We start from the raw sequence: 12,724 nt of genomic DNA on the forward strand, positions 1-12,724 counted from the left end.
ATTAATGCTCTAACATAATACTTCATTTTAGTCTTTAAATCATAAATATTCTTGTTATACTTATTGAAAAATAAGCATACAATTTTATGAAGAAATGAACAATTTTTTCTGCTTAGTTTGTAGTTTGTCTCTTTCACTTCCACTAGCAGTTCATTTGTGTATATACAGTGGTGCTGAAAGCAAAACTTCACATACTTTTACCAGTCACAGATATATAATATTGGATCATTTTCCTCGATAAACAAATGACCAAGTATAATATTTTTGTCTCATTTGTTTAATTGGGTTCTCTTTACCTACTTTTAGGGCGTGTGTGAAAATCTGATCATGTTTTAGGTCATATTTATGCAGATATATAGAAAATTCGAAAGGGTTCACAAACTTTTGAGCACCACTTTTGAGCAATACCTTATATATGCACTACAATACATAATATGACTATATCTATAACCTATATTGGTTCAATAGGAGGGGGAAATCCTGTCCAAACCCAGAATGGGTAATTCTATCTCTCAAAGGATAAAATGTGTTCATACGATAATAAGAGCTTATTAAAATAGGGAGAATATCCTGTGAATGATCCACACAGAAAACTGTTTGACAGGGGCTCTGATTAGCTAATCTGCTTGATTACTAAAAATTCTCTTGTTGACTCAATGCCTATTCACCTGATTAGCTTTGAGAGTATTTGAACAGACAAACCCGTGGTCTCTTATAATTACAATGAAAGCCATGAATATCTCTTATCATAATAATGAAAAACCATTTCATTAGTCAAAGCTTGCCTGCAAACTTTTCTGCTCAGTAGACACAGCACACGTTTTCTTGTCCGATAATTCAAGGATTTCTCTTTTGATGGATGTACTGGCATTGCTAACATTCTGGCTTATGTAAGAATGAGCCAGCTTGGATAGAAAGTCAGCACTGAGAGTTCATTTCTTTTTCCTTTGCTTTCAATAGTCAGAGAAAAACTGCAGGTTAAGCAAGGTTAATCAGTGTTGACTACAGAAGTGACACAGGACAAAAGAGCCTACGTGCTGGTTCTTCAGAGCATGTTTGGTACGGCGAAAGCTCATGTTTAATTTATACCGACTGAAGTACTTGCATTGTGTTGTTGTTATAACTCACCTGTGAATAATTCATGAGTTTTGGCTGAATCATTTGTGTGAATAAAACAATTTGCTTATCTGACAGCTGCCTCAGTGTCATGGAATCTTAATCTGAATACTTCGGTAGCAGAAGGCTTGTATTATAAGTGCACGAATAATGCTGTACGAGCCACCAAATAACCACCTAATACTATCTTATCAGATTTACTTGTTTTCATTTCAGAAATGTTCAGGAACGATCACTTGTGAAGTGAAGCACTATGGGTGGGGATCTTGCTTGCTGTTTTTACTGGAGAAACCTAATGACTAGCCTATTAGAAACAGCTATGGGGGTCAATTATAAAGTTAAATCTAACAAAGTGGATGTTTTTTAAATAGTCTGTGTACTTTCAAGAGACAGTGCTAGGCTTCCTCTCGATCTAAAGATTATCCTGGTTGGGTTTGGGTTCAGCAAGGTGGAAATTTTAAATGGGTTCTGCTCACTAGTTCTCAGAGCTCTTCCCTGTATCGTGTTTGATTCATCTCGTTTCAATGTTAAATTTACAAACTTGCCCGGTTTATACATTTGTCAGTGCTTTTCTCAGAATGTCTATAATTGGTGCAAAATGAGTGGAATATACTGAACTTTTTAAAGAGAACATTTCCATTTGAAACTATAGTGTTAAAGCTACAGTGCATACAGTACAGCTACAGGATTTCTTTGTTAACAAGAAGAAAAAAAAAATAGTTTAGTGAGCCATTTTATAGTTTGAGACCTTGACGTGAACCTCAGGGTTATGTCACTGTGAACTTAATGCTCTCAAAAAGGCCTTCCTTGGCGAATAGATCTGAGGGTGGAGGTCAGATAAAGAGCAATCCTAAAGACCCCCATAAAAATGATACAAAAAAAAAAAAACACCAACAAAGTGTACTACTCATATTAAATGGTAAATGGTCTGCACTTATAGTGCACTTTTATACAAAGCACTTTACACTGTGTCTCATTCACCCATTCACCCATTCCACACACACTCACAACAATGGTAGCAGAGCTGCCAAGCAAGGCGCTAACTTGCCATCAGGAGCAACTTGGGGTTCAGTGTCTTGCCTAAGGACACTTCGGTATGTGGTGTCACGTAGGCCAGGAATCAAAACGCCAACCCTACAATTAGTGGACAACCCGCTCTACCACCTGAGCCACCGCCGCCCATATTAAGGTTACCAGGAAGCAAGCAATGCTAGTAAACGTAAGTGGATGACGGAATTTTACCATCTTGATACATCAACAATTATCCCAATGTTGGCTTTATTTTATATTGCAATACATCAATACTCCAGTGTAACTAGGATAGACAGAAATGAGGGTCTTTCCAATTTACAAATGATTATTTATTCATTCATTCATTTATACATTTATTTATACATTTATTGCAAAAGTTCCAACTTTGTAGATGGATTTTGAGCATTGAAATGAGATGTTCTGAAGTACTTCAAGGTGCACTGCAAACCAAGGACAACAGGTGCTTTGAGAAAGTACTATACTAAAGGTTGACAGCATTCACACTGAAGGCAAATCTCTGTGCTTGGTTGCAGTTGGCATAATATTGGCAGAAAGGTTTCATGCAGCGAATAAATGCACACAAGCCGTTTCAGGCTAATGGCAGGGACTAATGCAGGATCTGTACTTGCAACTACCATCCATCTGACCTTTTAATTATAAGGAATGCTAAATGAATAGCCGACCTTTGTGCTGGCAGGTCAGCATTTATCAAAAAGACTGAAGTATTCCTAAGGTTGGAGAAAGGAAATATGAATGGCTCCTGTCTCCAAGAGATTTATCGTATACACATAATGTTTTGCTCAAAAGAAAGTGTTTATTCTCAAAAGCATATTCTTGTCTCATCTGTTTTCATCAGGCCCACAAAATGAAATGACACAGACTGCAAGATGAGCATGCGTAACTTGTCAGATGCAATGTTTCCTCTTTTCCAAATCAAAACCAGATTTCATTTGATCAACCCTGATATTTGTTTCATTCTTCAATCAGCCCTTGGCCCACCAGGAGACAAATTGATTCATTTAACATTTTCCCCATCTGTAAATGTGACACAGACAGAATTTAATTATTGTGAAAATTTGTGTATGCACTGAATACAGAGAACATTTGTTAATATAAATGTATCACTTGATATGGCAAGGGCCAGGAGATTCAGTATCTTTCAAAGAAAACAAAAACTTTGTTTGTCCAGCACATCCCACAGACGCTCGATTGGATTGAGATCTGGGGAATTTGCAGGCCAAATCAACACCTTGAACTCTTTGTCATGTTCCTCAAACCATTAATGAATCATTTCTGAAGTAGCCACTTTTGGTAGGTACTAACTGCTCCGTATCAAATGGCAAATGGCACACTTATATAGCGCTTTTATCCAAAGCGCTTTACACTGTGTCTCATTCACCCATTCACACACACACTCACACACTCACACACCAGTGGTAGCAGAGCTGCCAAGCAAGGCGCTAACTTGCCATGGGGAGCATATTGGAGTTCAGTGTCTTGCCCAAGGACACTTCGGCATGTGGAGTCACGTGGGCTGGGAATCGAATCACCAACCCAACGATTAGTGTACAACCCGCTCTACCACCTAAGCCACGGCCGCCCCGTATCAGGAACATCCAGCAAGACCTGCCATTTTAAAGATGCCCAGTCCTCAAGCCGTCACAATTTGGTCCTTGTCATAGTCCTTCAAATCCGTACGCTTGCCCATTTTTCCTGCTTCCAACACATCAACTTCGAGAACTGACGGTTCACTTGCTGCCTAACAGAAGCCTTGACAGGTGCCATTGTAATAGGATAATTGATGTTAGTTATTTCATGTTATAGCTGATCAGTGTATAATAAGTGAGTATCACTTTGACCACATTCCATCAAAAATAGCATTTTGCCTATTTGGGTCTATAGATGGCTGAACTCTACACCTACAAACGCCCTCTATCACATTTGTAATTAAAATGAGTTTTATTGTCACGTTCATGTTTATTCTTCCCCCCCTTTATGGTGCCTCAGTACATACAAACTGTTTAAAAAAATGCTCGGCTATGTGTGTGCTGGATAGCATAAGGTTCGGTTTATCCCCAGTCTCTTTCCATTTTTATAGACAAGGAATTTCTCTATATCAGACTGGGAGATGATGGATATGTCTGATGGATCAACATGATTATATATGGTTCATGGGTGACCCAAGATGAGCTCAGTGAGCTTTTGGGATTTGCAAAGGAAAGGCAAAACAGCATCTACAGATTATCATGTGAGCTGTCACCATAATACTGTTTGCCATTTTTCTTGTAGTTATAATCTCTTTAGTTAGAATTCAGACTTGGAAAGGTTCTGTTTGAAGAATTGAATTGAATCCTGCTGAAATCTGATGATATAATTCAGCTATTAATGTATCTCCTGCCTGTTCTTTTTATTATATGGATTATAATGTCAAGAACTAACATGGATTTGCAGCTTTTAATTACTCCACGCCCTTGGACTTTTCACAGTGAAAGGGTGAAAGATTTTCCTGGTATTGAACATCGTTAGAATTTCTTACACGAGTACAGAAAGTAAAGAAAAAGCTCCTGTTAGAAAACCTTGGTGCTATGGGACTGAAAGGTGCTTTATAGTCTTATAGTGGTGCTTCATGGTGGTCTTGTAAACTAAGAAAACAATGAATTTGAGCTCAAATGTTAGTTCACACAATGTCCTTGAAATTCCCATCAGTAATACAAAGCAACGCTACTGTTGATCAGAATACACTATGTGTTTTTTTTTTATTGTTTTTATCTGAGGTTGCATCAAGGAAGTGTTTATGTAAGGTGGTGTGTGTGTGTGAGTGTGTGTGTGTGTTCTTCAACATGAACTATTCTTTTCTGAGATCAAAGAGGAAGCAATTTGCAGGTCTTGCTTTTTGGCGTAAAAGCAAGCCCACTCTGGCCATTATGAAGTGTGTGACAGCTCATGCCGCTAACAGCTTGGCCTGGCACTAAACCCCTTTCGATAGCTAGCCTTGACTCAGCTATGTGAGCATAAAAACACCCCTATAGGCACCCAGACATGTACAGTAGGTGTGTTATACAGTCATGGGAAAAAGAAAGTATACCAATGGGGTTGAGGTCTGGATTTTGACTTGGCCAATCCAACACCTTGATTTTTGTCTTCTTTATTCATTCAGATGTCAATTTGCTAGTGTTCTTGGACTCATTAACCTGTTACATGGTTCATTAGCCATTCAGATGTCAATGTGATGGTGTTCTTGGGTTCAATGCGTTCATGCCCCAGTATCGACCCAATATTCTGTTCTGAATATTCTGTTGATGAACACCAACAGTTGCTTCTTTGAGGTCATGGCTGATGTTCTTTCTTCTTGGCATGATGTAGACACACATGTGAGTTCTCCACAACATCCAACTGGGAAAAGCTCTGCTTTTACAGACAGTCATAATTCCAGATGATTAACGAATCTTGTGCATTTCATTGGCTGCTAATTATGTTCTTAAAAATTGTGGAAGTAGGAAGGTGGGTACTTATTTTTCCCACCTAGTTTCTGAATGTCAGCTTCCTTTTGGGAGAAAAAATTACTGCATTTTGAAATCTGTTATGTGTGGGGGGTTTTTGGTCACCATTTGTTTGTTCATAGAAGTTGTTGAGGACCAACAGTTGGTATTTAGCCTCTGATAAATAAAAACATAGAATAGCAGGAGGGTTTGCTTTGTTTTCCATTGACTGTATATCAAGTTGTCTGGGAAAAACTCTGGGCGATATCTAAAAAGTGATAATATGTGAACCACCATACTTCCCCCAGCTCTGAGGTTTTTTTTTTTTATTATTAAAAGAACTACTAATCACATTTTGTGGATTTAGTAAATTAGATATGTTTGAAGTTAGGAAGAATCAAAAGTAAATTTTGCTGGTGGTTATGGAAAATGGCTTAACTTCCAACTTGGAACTTGGCCCACGGTGGAAAAATACTAACAACATTTCTTCCTCCGTTAGTACAGTGTACTCTCAATTTTAGTAATCTCATTTTAGTAATTTGTTCAAGTCAATAATCTGTTCCATCTGTTTGTCACTGAATCATACCTGGAACATAGATCTATACTACATACAACTATAGCGCATCTATACCTACATACCTACAGATTTTAGGAGCTGGAGTTGACTGCCATCTGGCTGCATGGATCACCAACTATCTCACTGACAGACCACGGCATGTGATGCTCCAGGCCTGTATGTCTGATGTGGTGGTTAGCAGCACGGGAGCACCACAGGGTACAGCGTTCACTCCCTTTGTCTTCACCATGTACACAGCGGACTTCAGGCATAATAGTAGCAGCTGCCACATGCAGAAGTTCTCTGATGATACTATCATTGTTGGACGAGTATCAGAAGAGAATGATCAGGAATTCCAGGAGGTCATCGCTGCCTTTGTCAACTGGTGTGAGTTAAACCACCTTTGCCTCGACGCCAACAAAACAAAGGAGATGGTGGTCGATCTCTGTAGGATGCCACCACGGTCTACACCGGTGGCCATCCAGGGGGTTGACATCGAGAGGGTGGAGACGTACAAATTCCTTGGTGTTCACCACAACAATAAACTGGACTGGTCCATAAACACAGATGTCCTGTATAAAAAGGGCCAAAGTCGTCTCTACCTGCTGAAGAGACTGAGTTTTTTTGGAGTGTGCAGGACTCGTTCTATGACACTGTGGTAGCATTTGCTATCTTCTATGCAGTAGTCTCCTGGTGAGTCGGGAGCACAGAGAGGGACAGGAAACGTCTTAACAAACTGGTTAAGAGGGCTAGCTCTGTCCTGGTCTACCGTCTGGACAGCATAGAAGGGGTGGGGGAGAGGAGGATGTTAGCAAAGCTGACATCAATCCTGGGCAATTCCTCTCACCTACTGTATGAGACATTAGGGTCCCTGAGCAACTCCTTCACCCTCAGTATAAGAAGGATTGTTACCGCAGGTCCTTCATCCCTACAGCAGTCAGACTCTTTAATGCAAAAAACAACATAATGTAGCACTGCTAGCTGTTTTTGCATCATCAGCCACGTTCACAATAATTCTGCAATATGAACAGTTATTCATTAATTACTGTTTGTTTCTCACCCTCTACTGTGAACTGTGCAATTCCATTTGTCCCTTATCTGTATATAAACGAGGTGTTACTCATCTGTATCTATTCATATTCGTATTCATCTGTACATACATTGAGGTGTTCATAGTGTACATATTACCGTGATTATTATTGTTTTTTACTACTGTTATTCTTATTTTTCTATTCCTACATATATATATATATATATATATATATATATATATATATATATATATATATATATATATATATATATATATATATATATATATATATATATATACAGTTTTTCTATTCTATTCCTATTTAATGTGTATTATTTCTTATCTGTTTTGTGTGTAATTGAGCTGCTGTAACAAGGGAATTTCCCCAGTGTTGGATCAATAAAGTTTAATTTTATCTTATCTTATACAACTATAGTTCTCAGAGTCCTTCCATGAAGGCCTTGCTTGCTTTTCTTCACTACAGTGAGATGCCTATAAACTTCCCATACTTAGCTAGGAAATGAATATATTGATGCAAACAGCATATTTTTTTTCTCTGGCAAGCCGTCCTGATGCAGTCAGTCACTCAGACTCTGGGAGCCACAGTACTAATTTACTTACGCCTACCACATTTGTGGCACTTCTTTCTGCTCGCCGGCACACTGTGTTATCTGGGGATGCTGAGGATGCTGTAACATTTTTCATGCTCTTCAAAAGAGGACAATATGTTCTTCTTGGAATGAGTCAACATATAAAAGAGTTCTCCTCCAAACACTTTAATACGGAACAGTTCATTCAGCAAGTCGCAATTACGAAACTCCATATTAAGCTGTTTCCCCCTAATGTGTCACAGAACATCCGTAGGCAAGAGAGGATTTGTTTGATTTTACATAGATCACAGATCCAGTGTTCTGAAGAAAAAGTGGAACAACAGATTCACAGATTTATTACTTTTTCCACTGCCACTTCACTGTGTTTCTGTCTTCCTTTAAATAACTGCCATTTGATTCACAGAGCACCTTCACAGAGCAAAAGCTGTATTAAGACTTCTCTGCCTAAATCAATGCACAGCAATTTACTACTGTTCGGTGAAGCTGCCTGTCAGGGGGCTGCCTGCTAAGCCTTGTGTCTTATTGGGTGCAAATGGACCACCCAATAAACTCAAACCACAGTCTTCAATGGTGGCTTTGGATGGTTGATTTGTTCGATCTTTAATCTCACCACTCTACTAGGACTAATGGATTTTCTGCACCTGTTTCACCTGACACAAGTCATACAAAAAGATCTGAAAGCTTTAAGGTTAGGTTATCTTTCTTATGACTTCTTATAAAATCATGCAAAATCCCTTTGCTCAAGATTGGATACAATTCTCATGAGGTTAGTGCAAGGAAAACTGGTAAAACAATTAATGATAAGGAGATATGACCAGCACAGGCAATCAAAGAAACATTTCCCAAAGCTGTCTGCCTGGAATAGGTACAGGTCCTGGAGCAGATGAAATTAGCCCGATTCTTCTGGACGGATTTTTACTCAAAATGCAAATTCTTTAAACAACTGGAATCCCTTTAGCAAATGGCAGCCTCATTTTGTAGGCCAAATGATTGAGCTCTGGCGAAAATTAAGTAGTATAATAGTCATTAATGGTGCTCTATCTGAACTGAAACACAAATGCAAAATGATATTTTTAACAATCTACAAATTCAATACTGATTTACTGTACATTGGTCAGGGTTGTGGTAGTTGCAGGGTATCTAGGGGCAGTTACACTTTTGTCTGCCATTTTTCTCTAGACTTATGGGCTAGGGGTTGACTAATAGTGGATTTTTACTGATACCGATAACTAAATTGGGCAGTACCTGCCGCTAACCAATTAATCAATATATAATTTTTCAAATTGATACTGAATGAAAACATAACACTCTGAGTAAAATATTGCTGAACAAAAATAAAGAGTACTGACTGTACCATGAAAATGTACTGTACTTTTTTTTAATTAAATTCATATTTATATATTTATCTACATAAACTCTTTGATAAATATTAAAGTAAATAAAAGATACACATCCAAACTGAACCTAAAAGTAACACTCCAAATAACAATTAAAAGTAGAGACATCTAAAATGAATCAAAAAACACTTCAAATAACACAACAAAATTTGTGAGTGATAGTTTTAATTTAGCCTCTAGAGGCCGCTCTTGTACTGTATAATGACAGCGGACTCTTCTCAGCCGCTCAAGCAATGACCGGGAAAAAATCGGTGTGGATTTTTGCAGATAACCGATAGTTCCAGCAATTGGTTATCAATGCTGATTAATTGGTAAAATCGTTCAATCGGTCGAGCGATTGGTTGCCCAGAGAGTTCAGAATGTTTGGTAGAGTGCGAAAGTGGAGTGGTCCAGAGTACAGATCCCTGGTCTTCAAAAGTACTGGTCTGAGACTAAAATTTTGTGGAAGCTAAGTGATTGGTTCAACTTGTCATGTTACTTCCTGTTTTGTGATAGTAGTATGGAAATGAACAAACCTATTCAAACTCCACACAGACAGTAACCCAAGGATTGAATATCCTTTTCGGGTCACGAGGAAACCTGGAGCCTCTCCCAAGGAGCATCGGGCACAAGGCAGGGTACACCCTGGACAGGGTGCCAATCCATCGCAGGGCACAATCACATACACATTCACACACCCATTCATACACTACGGACACTTTGGACATGCCAATCAGCCTACCATGCATGTCTTTGGACTGGGGGAGGAAACCGGAGTACCCGGAGGAAACCCCCACAGCACGGGCAGAACATGCAAACTCCGCACACACAGGGCCACGGTGGGAACCACTAAGCCACCGTGCGCCCTAGGATTGAATACTAGAGCTGAAATGCACCAACACTAGCTACCACCTTTCACCTACAAGTCGATTTAGTAAAATGACCAAGAGGCATCTGTGCAATTCTTTTCATGTCTCCAGGTGGTTTTCGCACACTGTATAACTTCTGTGCATTTATGTACCCTGCATAGCACACAACTTTGATCAGGTTGTTAAGGAAAATAGCCACTATGCACTGCTTATGAACTACAATGTACAGATCTTGGGGATAGAGTCCACTTAGAAAAGTTCATTTCTTCCCATCTAGTGAGCACATAGCCATTTTCTTATTAATCCTGTTGGTAGAATTGACCTTCACCTTGGTAGCAGTGCTTTTAACAGATTAACAGTGCACTAGAGCTCAGGTACATTAGCTCAGGTGCACTGAAAGCAGCCTTTGCTTTCGGTATATGTGAGGTTGTGTAAGAACACAGCGAGTGAAAGTAGGGTCAGGATAGAGCCCTAATTTCAAGGCACTAATGGGTTTCTCTGTGATCCTGAGTAATTACCCATATTTTCAATGCCTGTTGGTGAAAACCAGTTAGCACATTACGCCTCCTCTCAGCTGGATTTTAACAGACACTCAGGGCTATGAATATATCTCTAATTATACATTACTGGTGGGAAACAGGTATAAAAATAAGTGATATATGAAGGGAGTAAATGGTTTTGTCGGAAAATGGAGTTAGAGATGAGGGAATAAAAGTGAAACAGACAGAAGGACAGAAAACAAAGCAACATCTGTTTCCTTTCCTTTGCTCTAGCAGATACACAATATGGCCAAAAGTATGTGGACACCCGACCATCACACCTATATGTCGGCCATCCCTAAACTGTTGCCACAACGTTGGAGGCACACAACTGTCTTGAACGTCTTTGTATGCTGTAGTATTATGATTACCTTCACTAGCACTAAGGGGCCCAAACCTGTTCCAGAATGACAACACCCCTGTACACAAAGAGAGGTCCGTAAAGACATTATTTGCCAGTGTTGGTGTTGACAAACTTGCACAGAGCCATGAGCACCTTCACATAGAGCCATTGGGATGAATTGGAAAGCAGACCAGGCCTTCTTGTCCGACATCACTGCTCAACCTCACTAATGCTCTTATGGCTGAATGGGCACAAAACCCCACAGCCATGCTCCAAAATCTAGTGGAAAGCCTTCCCAGAACAGTGGAGGCTGTTATAGGTGCAAAGCGTAGACCAACTCCATATCGATAACCGTGGTTTTGGAATGGCATGTTCAACAAGCACAGGTGTGCACATACTATACTTTTAGCCATATAGTGCATTTAGGAGCTTTGAAAAGTTCAACCCTAACAGGAAGTGAAAGGAATCTCAAGGCAAAGAAGCAGACTGATCTGATTGAGGCTGACATGGCAACAGTGGCATTCACATTAGGCTTGACTTGACGAATAGCGTGTAAAGTCATGAATCTTGTGAGGTCTTTAATTAACTCTAAGAGGTCACATCCTCCACTGACATCTTTGTGTCTTCCAACATTTACACATCATTAGCATTTTGTCTTTTATCCTCTGTCCTTTTTGTGTGGTACATGATGAATGAGTCTTTGCACTATAATAACGCGAGTGTGTGTGCGCGTACTCGTGTAACACGTGGAAGATTACATGACGCTGAAAGAAACACAATGAACCAAATTGTTTTGGTTTCATGATCAGAAACATGTATAGGATGAGAATTGACTGAGAGTTTGTCATGTATACGTTAGGTTCTGTTCACCACAGAAAACCACTGGTAGTCTTGCACACCCAACAATTTCATTCTAACTACATAATGACATGTATTTCACATATCTGCAGGGACTGAGGTACAATAGCTATTTTCTCAAACCAGCCCTCTTAAATTGTTATACTATTTCTGTGATGTACTAAGTGCACTCATCTACTAGCCCCTAAAGTAGAGGAGTGAGCCTCCCTCAGCTACATCTGGTAGTAATAAAAGGACAGGAGAGAAACAGCATCATATATTAATAACATACCCATGGCTGCAGACACAGACCGTTAAGGCTGTGCACATAAGAAGCCAGATGAGGACGGGTTCCCTTCCGTGTCTGGTTCCTCTCAAGGTTTCTTCCTCATAACATCTTAGGGAGTTTTGCCTCGCCACCGTCGCCACCGGCTTGCTCAATCGGGATTAATCCACACACTTAAAATCCGTATCCTGTGTTTATATATTTCTCTGAAGCTGCTTTGAGACAATGTCCATTGTTAAACGTGCTCTACAAATACAGTTGAATTGAATTGAATAAGTAGCAATTTTGCCCAATCATCAGAAGATTGTAAGTTCATATCCCAATGATACGACTGGTCAAAGTGGCCAGGAGACATTACAATTAGAATACATGGGCATGTTTTCTCTCTGTCTGTTTGGTGTCAGGTTAATGGACAATCTCTGATCAGTGTCTGTTGACAGACAGAAGTGGAATAGGATAAGAACAGCAATAAAGAAAATATATAGTGGCTTCACTTTCTTGTTGTGTTTTCTTCACGTAGTAGTTGCACTGTTGTGTTTCATGGTGATCTATGTATGAGCTGAATAGTTGATTTAAAAGGTAGTAAACAAGTAGTCATTATTTATACTTCTACCACTGAGCTGTTGAATTCTCAAATCACACTAGTC

This window comes from Ictalurus furcatus, chromosome 5, assembly GCF_023375685.1.
Source record: "Ictalurus furcatus strain D&B chromosome 5, Billie_1.0, whole genome shotgun sequence".
Taxonomy (NCBI): domain Eukaryota; kingdom Metazoa; phylum Chordata; class Actinopteri; order Siluriformes; family Ictaluridae; genus Ictalurus; species Ictalurus furcatus.